This window comes from Carcharodon carcharias, chromosome 14, assembly GCF_017639515.1.
Source record: "Carcharodon carcharias isolate sCarCar2 chromosome 14, sCarCar2.pri, whole genome shotgun sequence".
Classification (NCBI taxonomy): Eukaryota; Metazoa; Chordata; class Chondrichthyes; order Lamniformes; family Lamnidae; genus Carcharodon; species Carcharodon carcharias.
The window spans coordinates 139,147,074-139,163,325 of NC_054480.1; the positions used below are offsets into that span (position 1 = coordinate 139,147,074).

At 39.7% G+C, this 16,252-nt stretch overlaps 1 protein-coding gene across 5 annotated transcripts in view; it reads right to left on the reverse strand.

The window, feature by feature from the left end:
• Positions 1–541: 541 nt before the first annotated feature.
• The window catches only part of LOC121286954 (cold-inducible RNA-binding protein-like), a 44,057-nt gene continuing 28,346 nt past the window's right edge, over positions 542–16,252 (reverse strand). For all 5 annotated transcript variants that reach the window (XR_005945127.1, XR_005945128.1, XR_005945124.1 and 2 more), the window contains 3 exons: positions 6,371–6,501; positions 5,650–5,893; positions 542–798 (listed from right to left, as the gene is read on the reverse strand). The gene's annotated coding sequence lies outside the window, so the exon portion shown is untranslated. The remainder of the gene's footprint in view (positions 799–5,649; positions 5,894–6,370; positions 6,502–16,252) is intronic.

Here is a 16,252-nt window from a genome sequence, read left to right on the forward strand (position 1 = left end):
TCGTACGACTCTCCTGAGTACTGCAATAAATGTAATTTTAGATTTTATGCTCAATTCTGTGGAACAGGACTTAAATCCATGAGCACTGACTCATAGGATGGAGTGTGACCACTAAGCCAAGTTGACTGCAATAACTCTTGCATGGTTTTAGTTTCTAATCAAGAACGGCTTCAATGTTTTTGTATTTTGTAACCTTAGATATGTGTGCATTTACAAGAGTGCGTAGCCCTAGCCACAGTCCCAGTAAACATTCTGCAGCACGGAAGTCCACGGCCTCAACACGTTGCTTTATAACCGGAGTTTTTGAATGCACAGCAAATGGTCCAGAGTCGCATCTCTACACCAGACTCCACTGTTGTGTATTAAATAAGTGTGGCAATAGGCAAGTTGCAAGTACTAAATACTAAAAATATGGGTTTGACTTTGATTGAGGTCAGAATCTGAGACTCTATTTACTGATTGAAATGGATTTAAGGAGAAATAGTTTCTCTACTAATACAGTTAAGAATCATAAAACAAAAATGGATAAACACTTACAATGTAAATAACACAAACATTTATTTTGTATATTCAAAAACAGGCAGGAAAAGGTTTCCCCATTGCTAACATATCCCTTTTAATCAGACAGTCTTCAGTAACTTGCAAAAGTACATGACTTTCTTTTCCTGCTTTTGATCCAGAAGATATAGCTGGTAATCCGTGCATAAATATTCGGCTCAATCTGACCTTTGCCAAAGGAAAAAAATAATCCTTCAACCTCATTCTTTTTGAAAAACAGTGGATCAGCAGAATCCCCCCCTGGAAAATATACAAGAATGATATTTTTAAAAAAATTAAATGTAATTACAGTAAAGAAAAATACTTCATTGACAACAATGTAGCCAAAAATAAAACTGCCTCAGGACAGGATTAATTAACAGTTAAATTTATTCTAAATTTTTGGAACGAAACTTTAACAAAGCAAAAACTGCAGATGTTAGAAATCAAACATCTGGAGAAAACATACAAGTTAATAATTCAGTTGCAGACTCTGTCAAGACTGGAAAATATTAGAAGAACACCATTTAAAAACTAACAAAGTGAGAAGAGAAAGCCACAAAAAGAATGATAGCTTTATGTACTATATTATAACAGACAGCAGGAGACCTGAAGAAAGAAATGAAAGACATTTACAAGATATAGAACATGTAAACAACCAAGGCAGTGGAGAGTGGGGAAGGTGCAGTGAAGTGGGTGGCAGGAGAAACAGAAAATTGCCCTGGAAGGGGCTCCACTTTTATGATACTATGGTGGCAGGACAATCTACATCTTTTTCGCTTCTCCAAGGCTTCCAGGCAACTGGAGCTCGCTCTATTCATCAACATTCACTTTCCATGACAAGAATAATATAAAAGTTTATAGGTGGGTGACAATGACACCATGGATTCAGTCTAAGGTCCTTACAAAGGGCACTGCCAGTGGCAACGCAAAATGCAATGAATGGCTTCAGTCTTCGTTTTTTTTTTTGTTTAAATAAAAACCAACAAAATGGTAGGTCTGGGTCAAACAGGAGGTCTGCAACGCAGTGCAGCTTTGAGCTGCATTAGAGTGCTTCAGTTGGAGTTTGGTGAGAGACTTTTAAGGGTGAATTTCTATCTAAAGTGATCTTTCTTTAATTTAGCAACTGACTAAAATTTGCTCTTTGGTGTTGGGAGAAGGCAAGGTTTAGTCCAGCTTTAAAAATAAGGGTTTGCAGGTTCTGCTTGCAGCTGCAGCTAGTAAACTTGCTTAAACAGGTTTTTAGAAGACAGTTTCAGACAGCATAAAAGCAAGCCATCTACAGTGCTGTTGCCTTGGGTTGCATTAGAGTGCTTCAGTTGGAGTTTGGTGAGACAGCGAGTTCGCTGAAGAGAGGTGATCCTTTCATTTTCTACCTTTCCTCAGTAAGAAGAACAGCAGCCTTTGTAAGTACGACCTGGTAAATATTTCTTCTGTCCTTAATATTCTCTAAACTAGAGGTAGTAAAAGTAAAGGGAGTAATTTAAGACTAAGTCATGGCAGGGCAGCTCAACCAAGTGGAATGCTCCTCCTGTGCGATGTGCTAAGTCAGGGACACTTCCAGTGTCCTGGGCGACCATGTGTCTAGGAAGTGTCGCCAGCTGCAGCTACTTGAAATCAGTATTTCGGAGCTGGGGCTGCACCTAGAATCACTGTGAAGCATCCACAAGGATGAGATCTTTGTGGGATAGCAAGTACAGTGAGGTGGTCACACCACAGATAAAGTGTGCACAGGCAGAAAGGGAATGGGTGACCGCCAGGCAGACTGAAAGCACTAGGCAGGTAGTGCAGGAGTCCCCTGGGTCCATCGCCCTCTCCACCAAATTTTCCGCTTTGGATACTGCTGGGCAAGATGGTTTCTCAGGGGAATGCAGCAAGAGCCAAGTCCATGGCACCATGAGTGGCTCAGCTGCTGGGGGGCTGGGAGAGAAGGAGAAGAGAGTGGGAAAGCAATAGTGAAAGGGGGTTCTATCGTAAGGGGAACAGGTAGACATTTCTATGGCTGCAGACGTGACACTAGGGTGGTATGTTGCCTCCTTGGTGCCAGGGTCAAGAATGTCACTGAGTGGCTGCAGGACATTCTGAAGGGGGAGGATGAACAGCCAGAAGTTGTGGTCCATATCCATACCAACGACATAGGTAAAAAGAGGGATGAGGTCCTGAAAGCAGAACATAGGGGGCTAGGAAATTGAACAGCAGGACCTCAAAAGATAGTAATCTCAGGATTACTCACAGTGCCATGTGCTAGTGAGATCAGGAATAGGAGAATAGACCCGATAAATGCGTGGCTGGGAAGATGGTGTAGGAGCGACAAATTTAGATTCCTGAGGCATTGGAACTGATTCTGAGGGAGATGGGGCCTGTACAAGCAGGATGGGTTGCACCCCAGCAAGACTGGGACCAATATCCTCTCAGGGATATTCGCTAGTACTGTGGGGGAGGATTTAAACTAGATTGGCAGGGGGAACCTGTGCGGGGAGACACAAGAGAGGGAAACAATGATAGGAATGAAAGACAGAAAAGTAGAAAGCAAAAGTTGGAGGCAGAGGAAACAAGTGCTAGCAGCAAATAGTGTCATAGTACAAAAAATGTGAAAAAATGTTAAAAAGACAAATCTGTATCTGAATGTACGGACCACTCACAATAAGGTAGACAAATTAACAGCACAAATAAATGTAAACTGGGACGATATGATTGCGATAATGGAGATATGGCTACAGGGTGGTCAAGGTGAGAACTGAATATCCAAGGTACTTGATATTTAGGAAGGACAGGCAAAAAAGAAAAGTGTCGTGGCGTTGTTAGTTAAGGATGAAATCTGTGAGATAGGGAGGGGGAGGATATTTGCTCAGAAAATCTAGATGTAGCATCAGTCTGGGTAGAGCTAAGAAGCAACAAAGAGTGGAAAACATTAGTGGGAGGTGTCTATAGGCCTTCAAACAGTAGTGATAAGGTAGAGGATGGCATTAAATAGGAAATTAGAGATGCATGTAACAATGGTGCTACAGTAATCATGGGTGACTTTAATCTACATATAGACTGGGCAAACCAAATTAGCAATAATACCATGGTGAATGAATTCCTGGAGTGTATACGATGGTTTTTTAGACACTATGTTGAGGAACTGACTAGGGAACAGGCTATCCTAGATTTGGTACTGTGCAATGACGGTTTAATTAATAATTTTGTTGTGTGGGGTCCTTTAGGGAACAATGACCATAACATGATAGAATCCTTCATTAAGATGGAAAGTGAAGTAGTCCAATCTGAAACTAGGGTCCTAAATCTTAAAAGAATCTATGAATTTAAAACAAGGAAATGGCAGCAGAGCAATTAAACTACTACTTTAGTTCTGTCCTCACAGAGAAAGACACAAATAACTTCCCAGAAATACTATGGAACCAAACGAGGAGGAGGAATTATGAAAATTAGTATTACTAAAACAATAGTGCTAGAGAAATTAATGGGACTGAAAGCCGATAAATCTCCATAGCCCGATGATCCACATCCCAGGGTACTAAAAGAGGTGGCCATGGAAATAGTGGATAAGTTGGCAAATTCTGTAGATTCTGGAACAGTCCTGGCAGATTGGAGGCAGCAAATGTGACCCCACTATTTGAAAAAGGAGGGGTGGAGAAAACAGCAATTGCAGACTGGTTAGCCTAACCTCAGTAGTAGGGAAAATGCTGGAGTCTATTATAAAGGATGTGATAACACTTAGAAAATATCAATGGGATTAGACAAAGTCAACATGGATTTATGAAAGGGAAATCATGTTTGACAAACCTACTTGAATTCTTTGAGGATGTAACTAGCAGAATAGATAAAGAGAACCAGTGGATCTGGTGCATTTGGGTTTTCAGAAAGCTTTATTGATGAAGTCCTACATAAGAGGTTAGTGTGTAAAACTAAAGCACATGGGATTGGGGATAATATATTGACATGGATTGAGAATTGGTTGGCCAGACAGGTAACAAGGCAGGAATAAGTGGGTCTTTTTCAGAGTGGCAGGGGGTAACTAATGGGGTAATGCAGCGATTAGTGCTTGGGCCCCAGCTATTCACAATATGTATCAATGATTTGGATGAAGGAACCAAACGTAATGTTTCCAAGCTTGCTGATGACACGAAACTTGGTGGGAATGTGAGCAATGAGGAGGGTGTTAAGAGGCTTCAAGGCAATTTAGACATTGAGTGAGTGGGCAAATACCTGGCAGATGCAGTACAACCTGGATAAGTGTGAAGTTATCCACTTTGGTAGGAAAAACAGAATGGCAGAGTATTATTTAAATGGTGATAACATTGGGAAATGTTGATGTACAAAGGGACCTGCGTGTCCTTGTACACCAATCACTGAAAGCAAACATTCAGGTGCAGCAAGCAGTTAAGAAGGCAAATGGTATAATGGCCTTCATTGCAAGAGACTGGAGTACAGGAGTAAGGATGTCTTACTGCAGCTGTACAGAGTCTTGGTGAGGACACACCTGTGCAGTTTTAGTCGTCTTACCTAAGAAAGGATATACTTGCCACAGAGGGAGTGCAGCAAAGGTTCACCAGGCCGATTCCTGGGATGGCAGGATTGTCACATGGAGAGGGGTTACGTCGACTAGGCCTGTATTCACAGGGGTTTAGAACAATATGAGGAGATCTCATTGAAACATAAAAATTTTGATAGGGATGGACAGGCTGAATGCAGGGATGATATTTCCTCTGGCTGGGGGGGTGGTCTAAAACAAGGGGTCACAGTTTCAGGGTAAGGGGTAGGTCATTTAGTACTGGGATGAGGAGAAACTTCTTCACTCTGAGGGTGGTGAACCTATGGAATTATCTACCACAGAGGCTGAGGAGGCCACATCACTGAATATATTTAAGGAGGAAACAGATAGATTTCTGGACTCTAAAGGCATCAAGGGGTATGGGGAGTTGAGATAGAGGATCAGCCATGATCATATTGAATGGCAGAGCAGGCTCGAAGGACCGAATGACCTACACACCTGCTCCTATTTTCTATGTTTCTAAGAACTACTGATTTGAAAAATGAACACAAATCATATCTGTAATGCAGGTGAAAATAGAGAACAAAGTGAAAATAAAAATGTGCAAATATGCTTACCATACAGAACTCATTTGTCCCCATTAAAATCATCAGCACATATCATTGTATCCTTCACCAGAAGATCAAACAAATGCAAGCTATTGAACTTTGCACTGTTGATTATAGTTAGATTCATTTTTTTCAGTTCTTCAGGGTATTTTCCTTATCATCCAGTTTCATTGCATAAAATTCCATCACAAATATTTAATTAAAAAACGGTTGTTGGTTTTCAAAAGATTGTCAGGGGCTCTTTCTTATTAACCTGCAATTAGTCACAATACATAAGAAATATTAAAACAGTAAGCTTGCACCTTTCATATCCTCAGGATATCACCACTTGGTGTGGTCACTGTGGTAATGTAGTCAAACATGACAGCTAAAATGAGATTAATGATCTGTTTTAGTGATGTTGGTTCAGGGACAAATATTGTCTATTAGTCCAGAATTCCCCTTTTCTTCTCTAAATAGCAACATACGATCTTTTCCTTTAGGTACATTAAAACGAAGGAGAATTTAACTAAGCAGTTGATGAAAATTGGTTTATTTTAAAATACATTTAAACTACTCCTGATAATTCCAAACTATCCAATGCTTCAAAACAAGCAATCTAAATAACAAAGTGGCAATTTAGTGCTGGAGATCAAAATTATCCAATAATTCGAATTAAACTACAATAAATCAAGAACAGACTTTATGTTGGTAAATTGAGAAATGCTAGGTTTTCTAATTCTTACACTACCTTGGGAAGCAGGTTGTTTTTTTTGTGACGCTGTTATTTTCCAGGTACGAGGGTAACCCTGAATTATTTTGCTTGTTCATCTTTCTTTCGAAATGACCACAGCCAACACAACATCAAATGGCTATTCTGATCTGGTAGAAAACCAAAAAGAAATATTATCCATGATGAACTGCAAGCAGATCTTCAGTAATATCCATAATTTAACCTTAATCTTTGAAAGCAGAATGCATGTTTTAGATCCTTTAGTTCTAATGTATTTTTACTGCACGGGAAGAAGAAACCAAAATAATTCCTCTTAGCTTATGTCACTTCCAAATTAATTGAACAATTCTCCATTTTTACCTCTTCTCCAAGTGTGATCATTGGGTGTGATCTTATTGGGATCTGGAGTCATCCTATGTCACACTGATGCTTATTTTTCACATCAGCACAAGCAGTGTGTACTGAACTGTACAGAATATTGCAGCTGAGTCATGCCTATTTCTGGTACGCATATATATGCCTCCTGGCAGAACTGATCCCTCCCCCTATACTACCCCTCACCAGCCCAGGCATACCAAGGTCAACAGTAGCACTTTACAGCTACCACAATTTCAAGGATTTAGTGTTGAGATCAAAGCTCTTCCACTTTCATTTTTTCCCTCTTCACTTGTTTATGACTACCTCTTGGTTCTTGGAATTTTTCTCAATTGCTGCTGGTGTGAAGCTACAAGCAAAAAAAAAAACAACTACAGGGGGCTCAACGTTTAGAAGCTAAATGCAATTTTCGTAGAAGTCATGTGATCAAGCATGACAGTACATCAGATAATCAAACCTTTGGGAATGCCTCCAGTTGATAACCCTATTTACAGGTTCACTTGCTTTCTCAACTTTCAATTATAATCTAACCCTGATTATTCATCATTTGTACTAAAACAAATCAGCCAAATCACCTGAATTTTGAAAGTTGGAAATAAGTGTTCATGAAAAAAAAGCATTATCAGACATTTAGAATAGCTTCAAATAGGAGACTTCCTGTTCAAGGAAGCAAATGGAAAACAAGATCAGAAATACAAATGTACAAGCGGAACAGAGAGGAGTAAATTACAAACTAAAATAACACGGTGGGGTGGAGAATGGAGAAAAGGTGGCAGAGGAAGTAAGTTGAGGGGGTGCGGGGGCAGAGAAAGAAAGGATAGAAAACACCACTCCAGACCAGATTACGAAGCAGTAGTCTTCACCCACCAGCAGCAAGGTGAGTATCCGCCTTCACTGCAGGACAAGCACATGCAAGGTCCAGATGCAATTAGTAGTACATACAAGCTTAGCTCCAGCTCACCCAAACAGCCTAAAAAGCACAGCGAGTCCAATGTAAAAATACATGCATGGACAATGAAGACAGGATTAGACAATTTTAACCCTCCCACTGACCAAACAGCCTGCTGACATTCATTGCCTAGAAAATGGCTGCTTGGGTCTGGTGACAGAAGGTGGCCAACACCTGCAGAAATGAAGTCTCTGCCTGTCAGAGGTACAACAGATGAGGAGAAAAAAAATTGAAAGAACATAAAACAATTCCAGGCAGCAGTTTAAATCCCAATTCACGTTGTAATAATAATATTGCTATTTTTTTTAAGCTCTCCCATCCATCCAAAAATGAAAACTTCTTTACCTTCCTACAAGAGGCTTTGGTAGAGTAAATTGGGAGAAACAATTCAGGATGGCAAAAAAAATCTACGGGGAAAATGAGAATTTTTTGAAATGTAAGTTATGATCTGGAATGCAAAGTCTGGAAAGATGGAGAAGCAGATTCAATCTAACTTTCAAAAAGGAACTGTATAAATACTTGGAAAAGGGAATTTTTTTTAGGGGTGTGGGCAAAGACCAGCAATAATTGATTCAGAGCACAGGCAAACATGATGGGCTGAATGGCCTCTTTCTGTACTGCAAGATTCTGTTCTACATTACCTAGGACTACAGAATAAAATGGTGAATATCTTCAAACCGAAACCATCCACTGCAATTAAAAGTTATATTCAGATGAATTAGCCCAATTTCTCATTCTTCCAGGATATTAACTTTCATTTCCTCCAATTTCAGAACCTGGCTATTTCTTTAGTGCCCAAAGTACTAATTAAACATGAAGCACTTTGAAATGCTGTACAAGTTTAAGTCACTGTTTAAATAAGATTTGCTTTTTGGGTTTCAACCGTGCTTTCTAACAATAACTGAGTCAGTTGAGGATTTATTCAACTGAAGTAATTTCATGCATTACCTTGGCTTTAACTGTATACTAGAATTCAGTACAGTGTAAAATAAGAAAGCTAAAATGCTGGGAATAAAATTTAACACTTGTGGTACTTTATCATGTTACCAAGAAAGGTCATAAACAAGGAAGTCAAAAGCTGGAAAGGTAAGTTCTCCCATCAAATTTATTCCTAGGATTTCAAATCATCCTTCTAATGGATGTATCTGATCCGTTACCTTACCGAGTTTGATCATTTCTAATGCTTTTATGATTCAAATAAAGATGATTTCCAAGAATGATTTTAAATTTACATGGTACTAAATTCAGAAATATTTTGCACTTACATAGCGCTTTACCTTAAGTATTTTACATACAATGGATTAATTGTTTTGAAATGTAGTCACAACTGTATGAGTGCACAAAGGTCCCATTAACATTAAAACAAATGAGATCATATTTTTATTGCCGGGATACAAGGGGGAATGATACACAGGAGACAAATTCCCTGATCTTCATATAATGGTATCTTTTACATCACCTGAAAAGAGCTTTGATTTAATAATATTTGAAATAGGGAACATTTGACATAACATCATCCCTTGTTATCTTGGATATCTGGCTAGTAAATGCGTGAGTCAATATTGGGGTATGATCAGGCAACATTTTGACTGGAGGTGGGAGTGCTACTAAAATGAGTCAAACTGATGTTAATAATTGCTCTGGGATTATTTTTGTTGCTTTTCTTTACACCCTTTCCAATACATGCATCTTCCTTTCAAAGCATGGTAACCAGAATCAGGAAAGTGTTCCAACCTGATGTATTAAACCTTTTTCAATTTTAGACACTGATAAACCAGTTATATATTTCCATAAATTTCTGCTTGAACTAATTTCTTTAATTAGTTTTGCCTTTTAGGTTCTGCCTATGGACATACACATTTTGCAACTGCCATCAAGAGATGCAAGTTTACCCAGAGAGAGTGGACTAACCATCTTAGAAGTGCACTATTGTAAATGAGTATATCGTCTTTTTAATCAATTGTTAAACAATTGAGACAGCCTGACAAGTTTCTAAAATCCACAGTATTATCTCATGTGCGCAATGCAGCAAGGCTGGAATTACACACAGGGATGAGGGTGGCTGAAGACAAAATGCTCTGAAAAAATTGAGAAACAAGGAATCACGTATACATTATAGTGCAAAGTGGCAAAGTCACTGCAGCATGATGGGTTGGAAAAGTGTAGCACTTATGGCCTGAAGTGAAATGCAAATATTTCTAGGCCACTTCAAATGGGTGGAATTATTAGGCTTCATGTGGGTAAAAACATTATTTTCCCTTTGTTTACCTTTTATTACTGTCAAGAACATGAACCAATGCATTTGTATAAAATCACCAAAGTGACGTCAGCATTTCAACGTTTCAGCTTTTCATTCAGTTAGTATATACAAAACTGGAGTCAATGGGAATCAGAGGGAAAACTCTCCGCTGGTTGGAGTCATACCCAACACAAAGGAAGGTGGTTGTGGTTGTTGGAACAGTCATCTCAGTTCCAGGACATCACTGCAGGAGCCCCTCAGGGTAGTGCCCTCTGCCCAACCATCTTTAGCTGCTTCATCAAAATCCTTCCTTCCATCATATGGTCAGAAGTGGGATGTTCACTGATGATTGCACAATGTTCAGCACCATTCGTGACTCCTCAGATACTGAAACACGTCCAAACGCAGCAAGACTTGGACTATATCCAGGCTTGGGCTGACAAGTGGCAAATAACATTCACGTCACAGTGCCAGGAAATGACCATCTCCAACCAGAGAGTCTTACCATTGTCCCTTGACATTCAATGGCATTACCATTGCTGAATCCCCCACTATCAACATCCTTGGAGTCACCATTGACCAGAAACTGAACTGGACTAGTCATATAAATACTGTGGCTACAAACAAGGGCAGGCCAGAGACTAGGAATCCTGCGGCGAGTAATTTATCCCCAAAGCCCGTCCACCATTTACAAGGCACAAGTCAGGAGTGTGATGGAATACTCTCCACTTGCCTGGATGAGTGCAGCTCCAACAACATTCAAGAAGCTTGCCACCATCCAGGACAAAGCAGCCTGCTAGATTGGCACCCTGTCCACAAACATTCACTCCCACACCACCGATGAACAGTAGCAGCAGTGTGTACCATCTACAAGATGCACTGCAGAAACTCACCAAGGCTCCTTAGACAGCACCTTCTAATCCCACGGCCACTACCATCTAGAAGAGCAGGGGTAGCACTTACATAGGCACCACCACTTGGAAGTTTTCCTCCAAGCCACTCATCATCCTGACTTGGAAATATATCGCTGTTCCTTCACTGTTCCTGGGTCAAAATCCAGGAACTCCCTCCCTAACAGCACTGTGGTGTACCTGCACCACAGTAAGTGTAGCAGCTCAAGAAGGCTGCTCACCACCACCTTCTCAAGGGCAATTAGGGATGGGCAATAAATGCTGGCCTAGCCAGCAATGCCCACATCCCATAAATGAATTTTTAAAAAACTAACAACATAACATAACCTTTGTTGGATTATGCACATCATGGGCAAGGAAGCTTCACTAAGGGGACACAATGTCACCATCCTTAAGCTAAGGCTACCATCTGAAAAGTCTGTTCATCACCTAATAAAATAAAGTGATTCAGGCCCAGTCAAGGAGTTTAGGATACCATTCTTCTTTAGTTACTTGGTATTCTCTCTCAAATTTGGATTCTAAATACAATTCCCAATTTACAATAATAAACTAGGATCAGATTCATCTCAAATTCCAACAATTTGATGCAATGAAACAGAAATCAGTCAGACATAAGCAGTTTATGTAAACTAGTAACAGACCCAAATGAATTTCTGCATGGTTAATCATTTCTCTTCGCCTCCCCACTCAACACCACAACAGGGACATTTACTTAAAAGGTAGCAGTCAAGATCCCAAAAAACTTAGCAACCTATCCAGTAGTCTCAAGTCAGGAAGTTCCCAGGTTCAATTGCTTATCTCTGAACTGGCTGATCTTGACTGATTCAGTGGAAATATGCTGCAGTCAAGAATCAACAAATTCAAGTGTCAGCTTGATGTAATGCCATGGGAATGAACGTCGCCAAATCCAATATTCCCATATCATCCCTCACTTTATAATTTTGAACACAACGAGGCTGATTCTGCCCAACTCCCAGCTTGCACTCTGGGTTTCTGGTCCCCTCCTCGCTCTTTTTTCGTTTTCTGCTTCTTCTCCTCAGCCTCCCGATGGATGTCAAATGCATTGGATTCATCATCCAGCAGTTGGTTGAAGTGCAGTCAAATGTCCCTTGCATGGCAGCAGCAGGACTGGCCAGAATAGGTGCTCCTTTACCTCCAATCACAGATTCTGTCTCTGGAGGAGCAGCAAGAGTGGGAAAGAACCTGTGACTGGAGGAGTTGGAGCAGCGAGTGAGGGAGACAAAATCTGTGATTGGAGGAGCAGCTCCTCACAAATTGTCTCTCCCACACTTGCTGTTCCTCCAATCACAACTCTGCATTATTTTCTCACTCTGCCACTTGCACTTTCAATTGTTCAGCACTGTCTGGACTAAAGGTTCGAGATATATTTAAAATGGCAGAATTCCAAAATGTCGGGAATCCACCAACAGTGGAAATCTTTCATCCCTGTATATTGCGTGGAGTGCAAACTCAAACCAGTGACACACACACATGACAGCTGATCCTATTAATTGATCACCAGATCGCAAATTTAATACCTTGTAAGTGAAATAATCAATATTGCATGCACATCGATTTCCAATTGTATTCCACAGTGAGTAAAATACATTGTATGATGGGGAAAGCATGTAATGTCCAAGCACATTCAATGCATCTCATTTCTCACCACTCTCATACAGACATCTCTAGTTCTCTTCATCTGTACGCTATCCCTTGAGGACATCATCTACTGCTACAGCATCAGCTTCCATGTGTTTGCTGAGAACATCCAGTTCCTCCATAACTTCCCCCTCCACGGCTTCCCTTGACCACTCAAGTGCACAGACTGACCAATCAAGTCATGGATGAGTCAAAATTTCCTCTGAATAAACAATCAGGAAGATCAAAGCCACGGCTTTAACCTCAGGATTATACTCAGCTCCATTGGCATCAACTGCCAATGACTTCCTGTGCCACTCAAGTACCACCAAACTGCACCCCAGGTCTTTATCCATCAAGAAAAGTCACTGCTATGACTGCAACACTGCTCAGCTTGTCACTACCTCATTCTCACATAAAACCTTACCCAATGTGCTTTTGCCACCTCCTGGATCAATTTCTCCTATGTCCTTTTTGCTGGCATTCTATATTCCAGCCTCCACAAATTCCAACTCAGCTGCCTGTAAACCATGCTGCACTATGACTCAATGATCTCTATCATCACTGACCAACACTGACTTTATGTCCTTAAATGCATAAAAATCACCACCCTCAAAAAATATTTTCATGGTTTTGCCCCATCTCTACAATCTTCCAACTCCACGTATCCTTCACTTCCACCTCTAGCCTACCATACATGCCACCGCCTTCTAGAACTCCTTTGCTAAAATCTGCTTCACCACCTTTATAAACTTTTGCAAAACTCATCTTCTCCATCAACTTTTCAACCAACTCGATCAGTTTTTTTTGTTCCGAAATTGTTCCTTTAACTTTTGCATTTATTTCCCCTCACCTCTTCTAACTTCTCAAAGCACCTGGGGATATATGCTACAATTAAAGCTTGTTTGTTGATGCAAACTATTATGGACTTAAAACATATACTGTAAGAATTCTACATATGAGATCGTCACTTAAGTAACTGAAGTTGTATCAGTATATATTGACGAAAAAGTTAGTTTACTGAAGCGTCAGGAACAAGATAGGCAGCAGCCTTAAAGCATTGTATGCAAATATCACAACTCAGGATACAAAGTAATGATCTGTTACATTATTGTTTGATAAAGGTGGTGTTCACTATAGTGTTGAATGAAACTGATCAAAGTAGAAAGTAATCATCACATACCAGAAGAGGAGAGGAAGATCTAATGCACACAAATGAAAAGCTTTAGAATTCCAATGCCTGAACTGAGGCTGTAATAGAAGGGAAGCTGTTATAGGAGTATCAAAAACCTAGCTGACCCAAAGTCCAATGTAATGATAATAGAAAACGCATAGTCCAGCACCCAAGAAGGGCAGCAATGTTACTCTATGGATCAGGGGTACCGAGGAAATTAAAATCTCTTGGGAGATGGATGGTTACACAATTTTGCTATTCAGGCTGGATATTTTTAAAGCTAACACTACAGGGTTAATGTCATAAGAGTACATGGCTGTGCCAAGAAACCATGTCCACAGCCAGCACATGTGCAAAAAACAACTGTAATTTTCCATCCACAGATTTCAATAGACAAAATTGCAGGCAGCACACCCACAATTTTCCAATATATGCTGACAGTTGGCTTGCAGCTAAAAGTCTGGCATAGATGACGACTACAGATTGCCAGATCAGAATGAAACGAGAGCACACACAAATGAAGATCAAGATGGGTATGGGCTAAGAGAAAAGTTACTTTATTGGGGGCTTCAATTAATCAAACAAAAAACTGGGACTACACACATGGCTCTGAATCAGGAGTGGGTACAGCATGGAGTCAGTTACTAAACATATTTTATGACCCACTGAAGCCAGAAAGCAACGAGAGGCAATGCATATCCTGGCTTAGTGATAATTGACCCAGATAACATGCAGGAAGAAGGTAACAACCACAAGAAGCTCAAATTCAGTATGAACTGGACTTCAGAAATTGAGAACTCAGAAGCACATAGATTGAAGAAATGAGAGAACTTAAATAAACTGTTGGCTGGAAGCATTGCTTAACAATACATCAATAAAGGGGAAGTGGTACACCTCTTCAATGCATAATGCTAGAATGCGAGATGAACTCATTCCAGCATTAGCAGGTACAGATTTGAATACATACAAAAATGTATTAAGAGAGTGGGCAGAAGGGCAAACAAAAGCATAAATGTAGGTGGAAAGCATAATAGTAAAGAACCTCTTCAACATCGTAATAGTAAGAACACAGCTGGAGAAGAGACAAGGATCTCAAAATGAGGCTGATGGGGCATTATATAGTTAATACACAATGAATATATTCTCCAAGTTTTCATTAGGGAAGAAATAATGTCATGCTAAATAACATTAATCTAAGCAGAATTAATTTGTATAAAAAATTTTAAATTCCAGCTGGGTTTCAAAACAAATATAGAGAAGCATAGTAATTGTGTGACAGTATAAGACAGACAAGGGATATGATTCAATGACACATACGAGGGAATTGTTCAACATTGGAGATTATGCTAGGTTAAAACTAGTTGATGTGATACCAGTGTTCAAAAGAGATAAAAGCAGACACAGGCAACGACAGGATCATTCGTCATATCAATATAAAGTAAAATAATGGGATGAACTATAAACTTGATTATCGGCATGTAGTATAGTAAATAATCAAAGAACCTGACCAACTGCTGAATTTGTTTGGAGAAAGTAACATTCAAATGGTCTATGGAAAGCCCCATGATGTGGTGTATTTGATCTCCAAAATGCATTTGACAAAACTCTGTATGAAAGACTAATATTTAAGCTTAAAGTTCAAAAATTGGCAATAAAAGGATAGAAGGCAACAGGTCCATGTAAGAAGAGTTGTGCAATGTCTAATCAGAGATAACAATGCCATTTAAGCTCTTCAGGCAACTGGAAGATCCATGAGGGCTGAATTGTGAGGGAAATAGGGTTGGAGTTGTATGCTGCAGCCTAGAAAGAAGGCAACTGACAAGCATATAGAGTCACATAAAAGTCAGGAACTGATAGAAAATTGATCCTGAACACTACCTAAAAGAGATTAAGACATGGGAGCATGGGTTCAAACTACTGAGATAAATTTAGGACCAAAGACAACCAGTTTAATGGCACATAAAATGACAAACTTTTAGAAAGGTTAAGAGCCATAAACCTTAGAACATTTAAGAAACAGTTGATGGAGTTGGGAGGGTTTTATGATTTTTCTGGAAAGATGAGCTAGTGGGAGTGTAGGCTTTTCTCACTTTAGCTATCTTGTGCTCTCAAATGTCTTCCATTATTTGTCACCAACTAGCCATGAGGCTATGTAAACAAATTCTACAAATGAGTGAACAAATATTGCAATATTACCCTTACTTAATGGTCTTTTAATGCATAAAATACAATTTAAATAAAATGAATGGATAGATGCAGCATGAAACACATGAACAGTTGGCTCACCTTGGAGTCCACTTCAGTTCACTATATATAGGGCATTTAGAATTAATGACTTCATCTTTTTCCATGGTCTATTTACTGTTTTCCATTTCTGTTCTTTTGCTTGTGTGGCATGCAGCCTACTTCAGTTCCATGTGATTAGGCATAATGAATATCAGTATTGATTTTACTGGTTGATAGAGGATTATACTACATTCCTCTGTGATCATCTAACAGCAACATAATCTCTCTTGAGATTTGAAATCCAGTCAATGACTATCTTGGATTTCCAATCTGCTTTCCAATCAGATGGCCAGTTTTTTCAACAAATCCTCTGTCAGGTTGTTAAAAG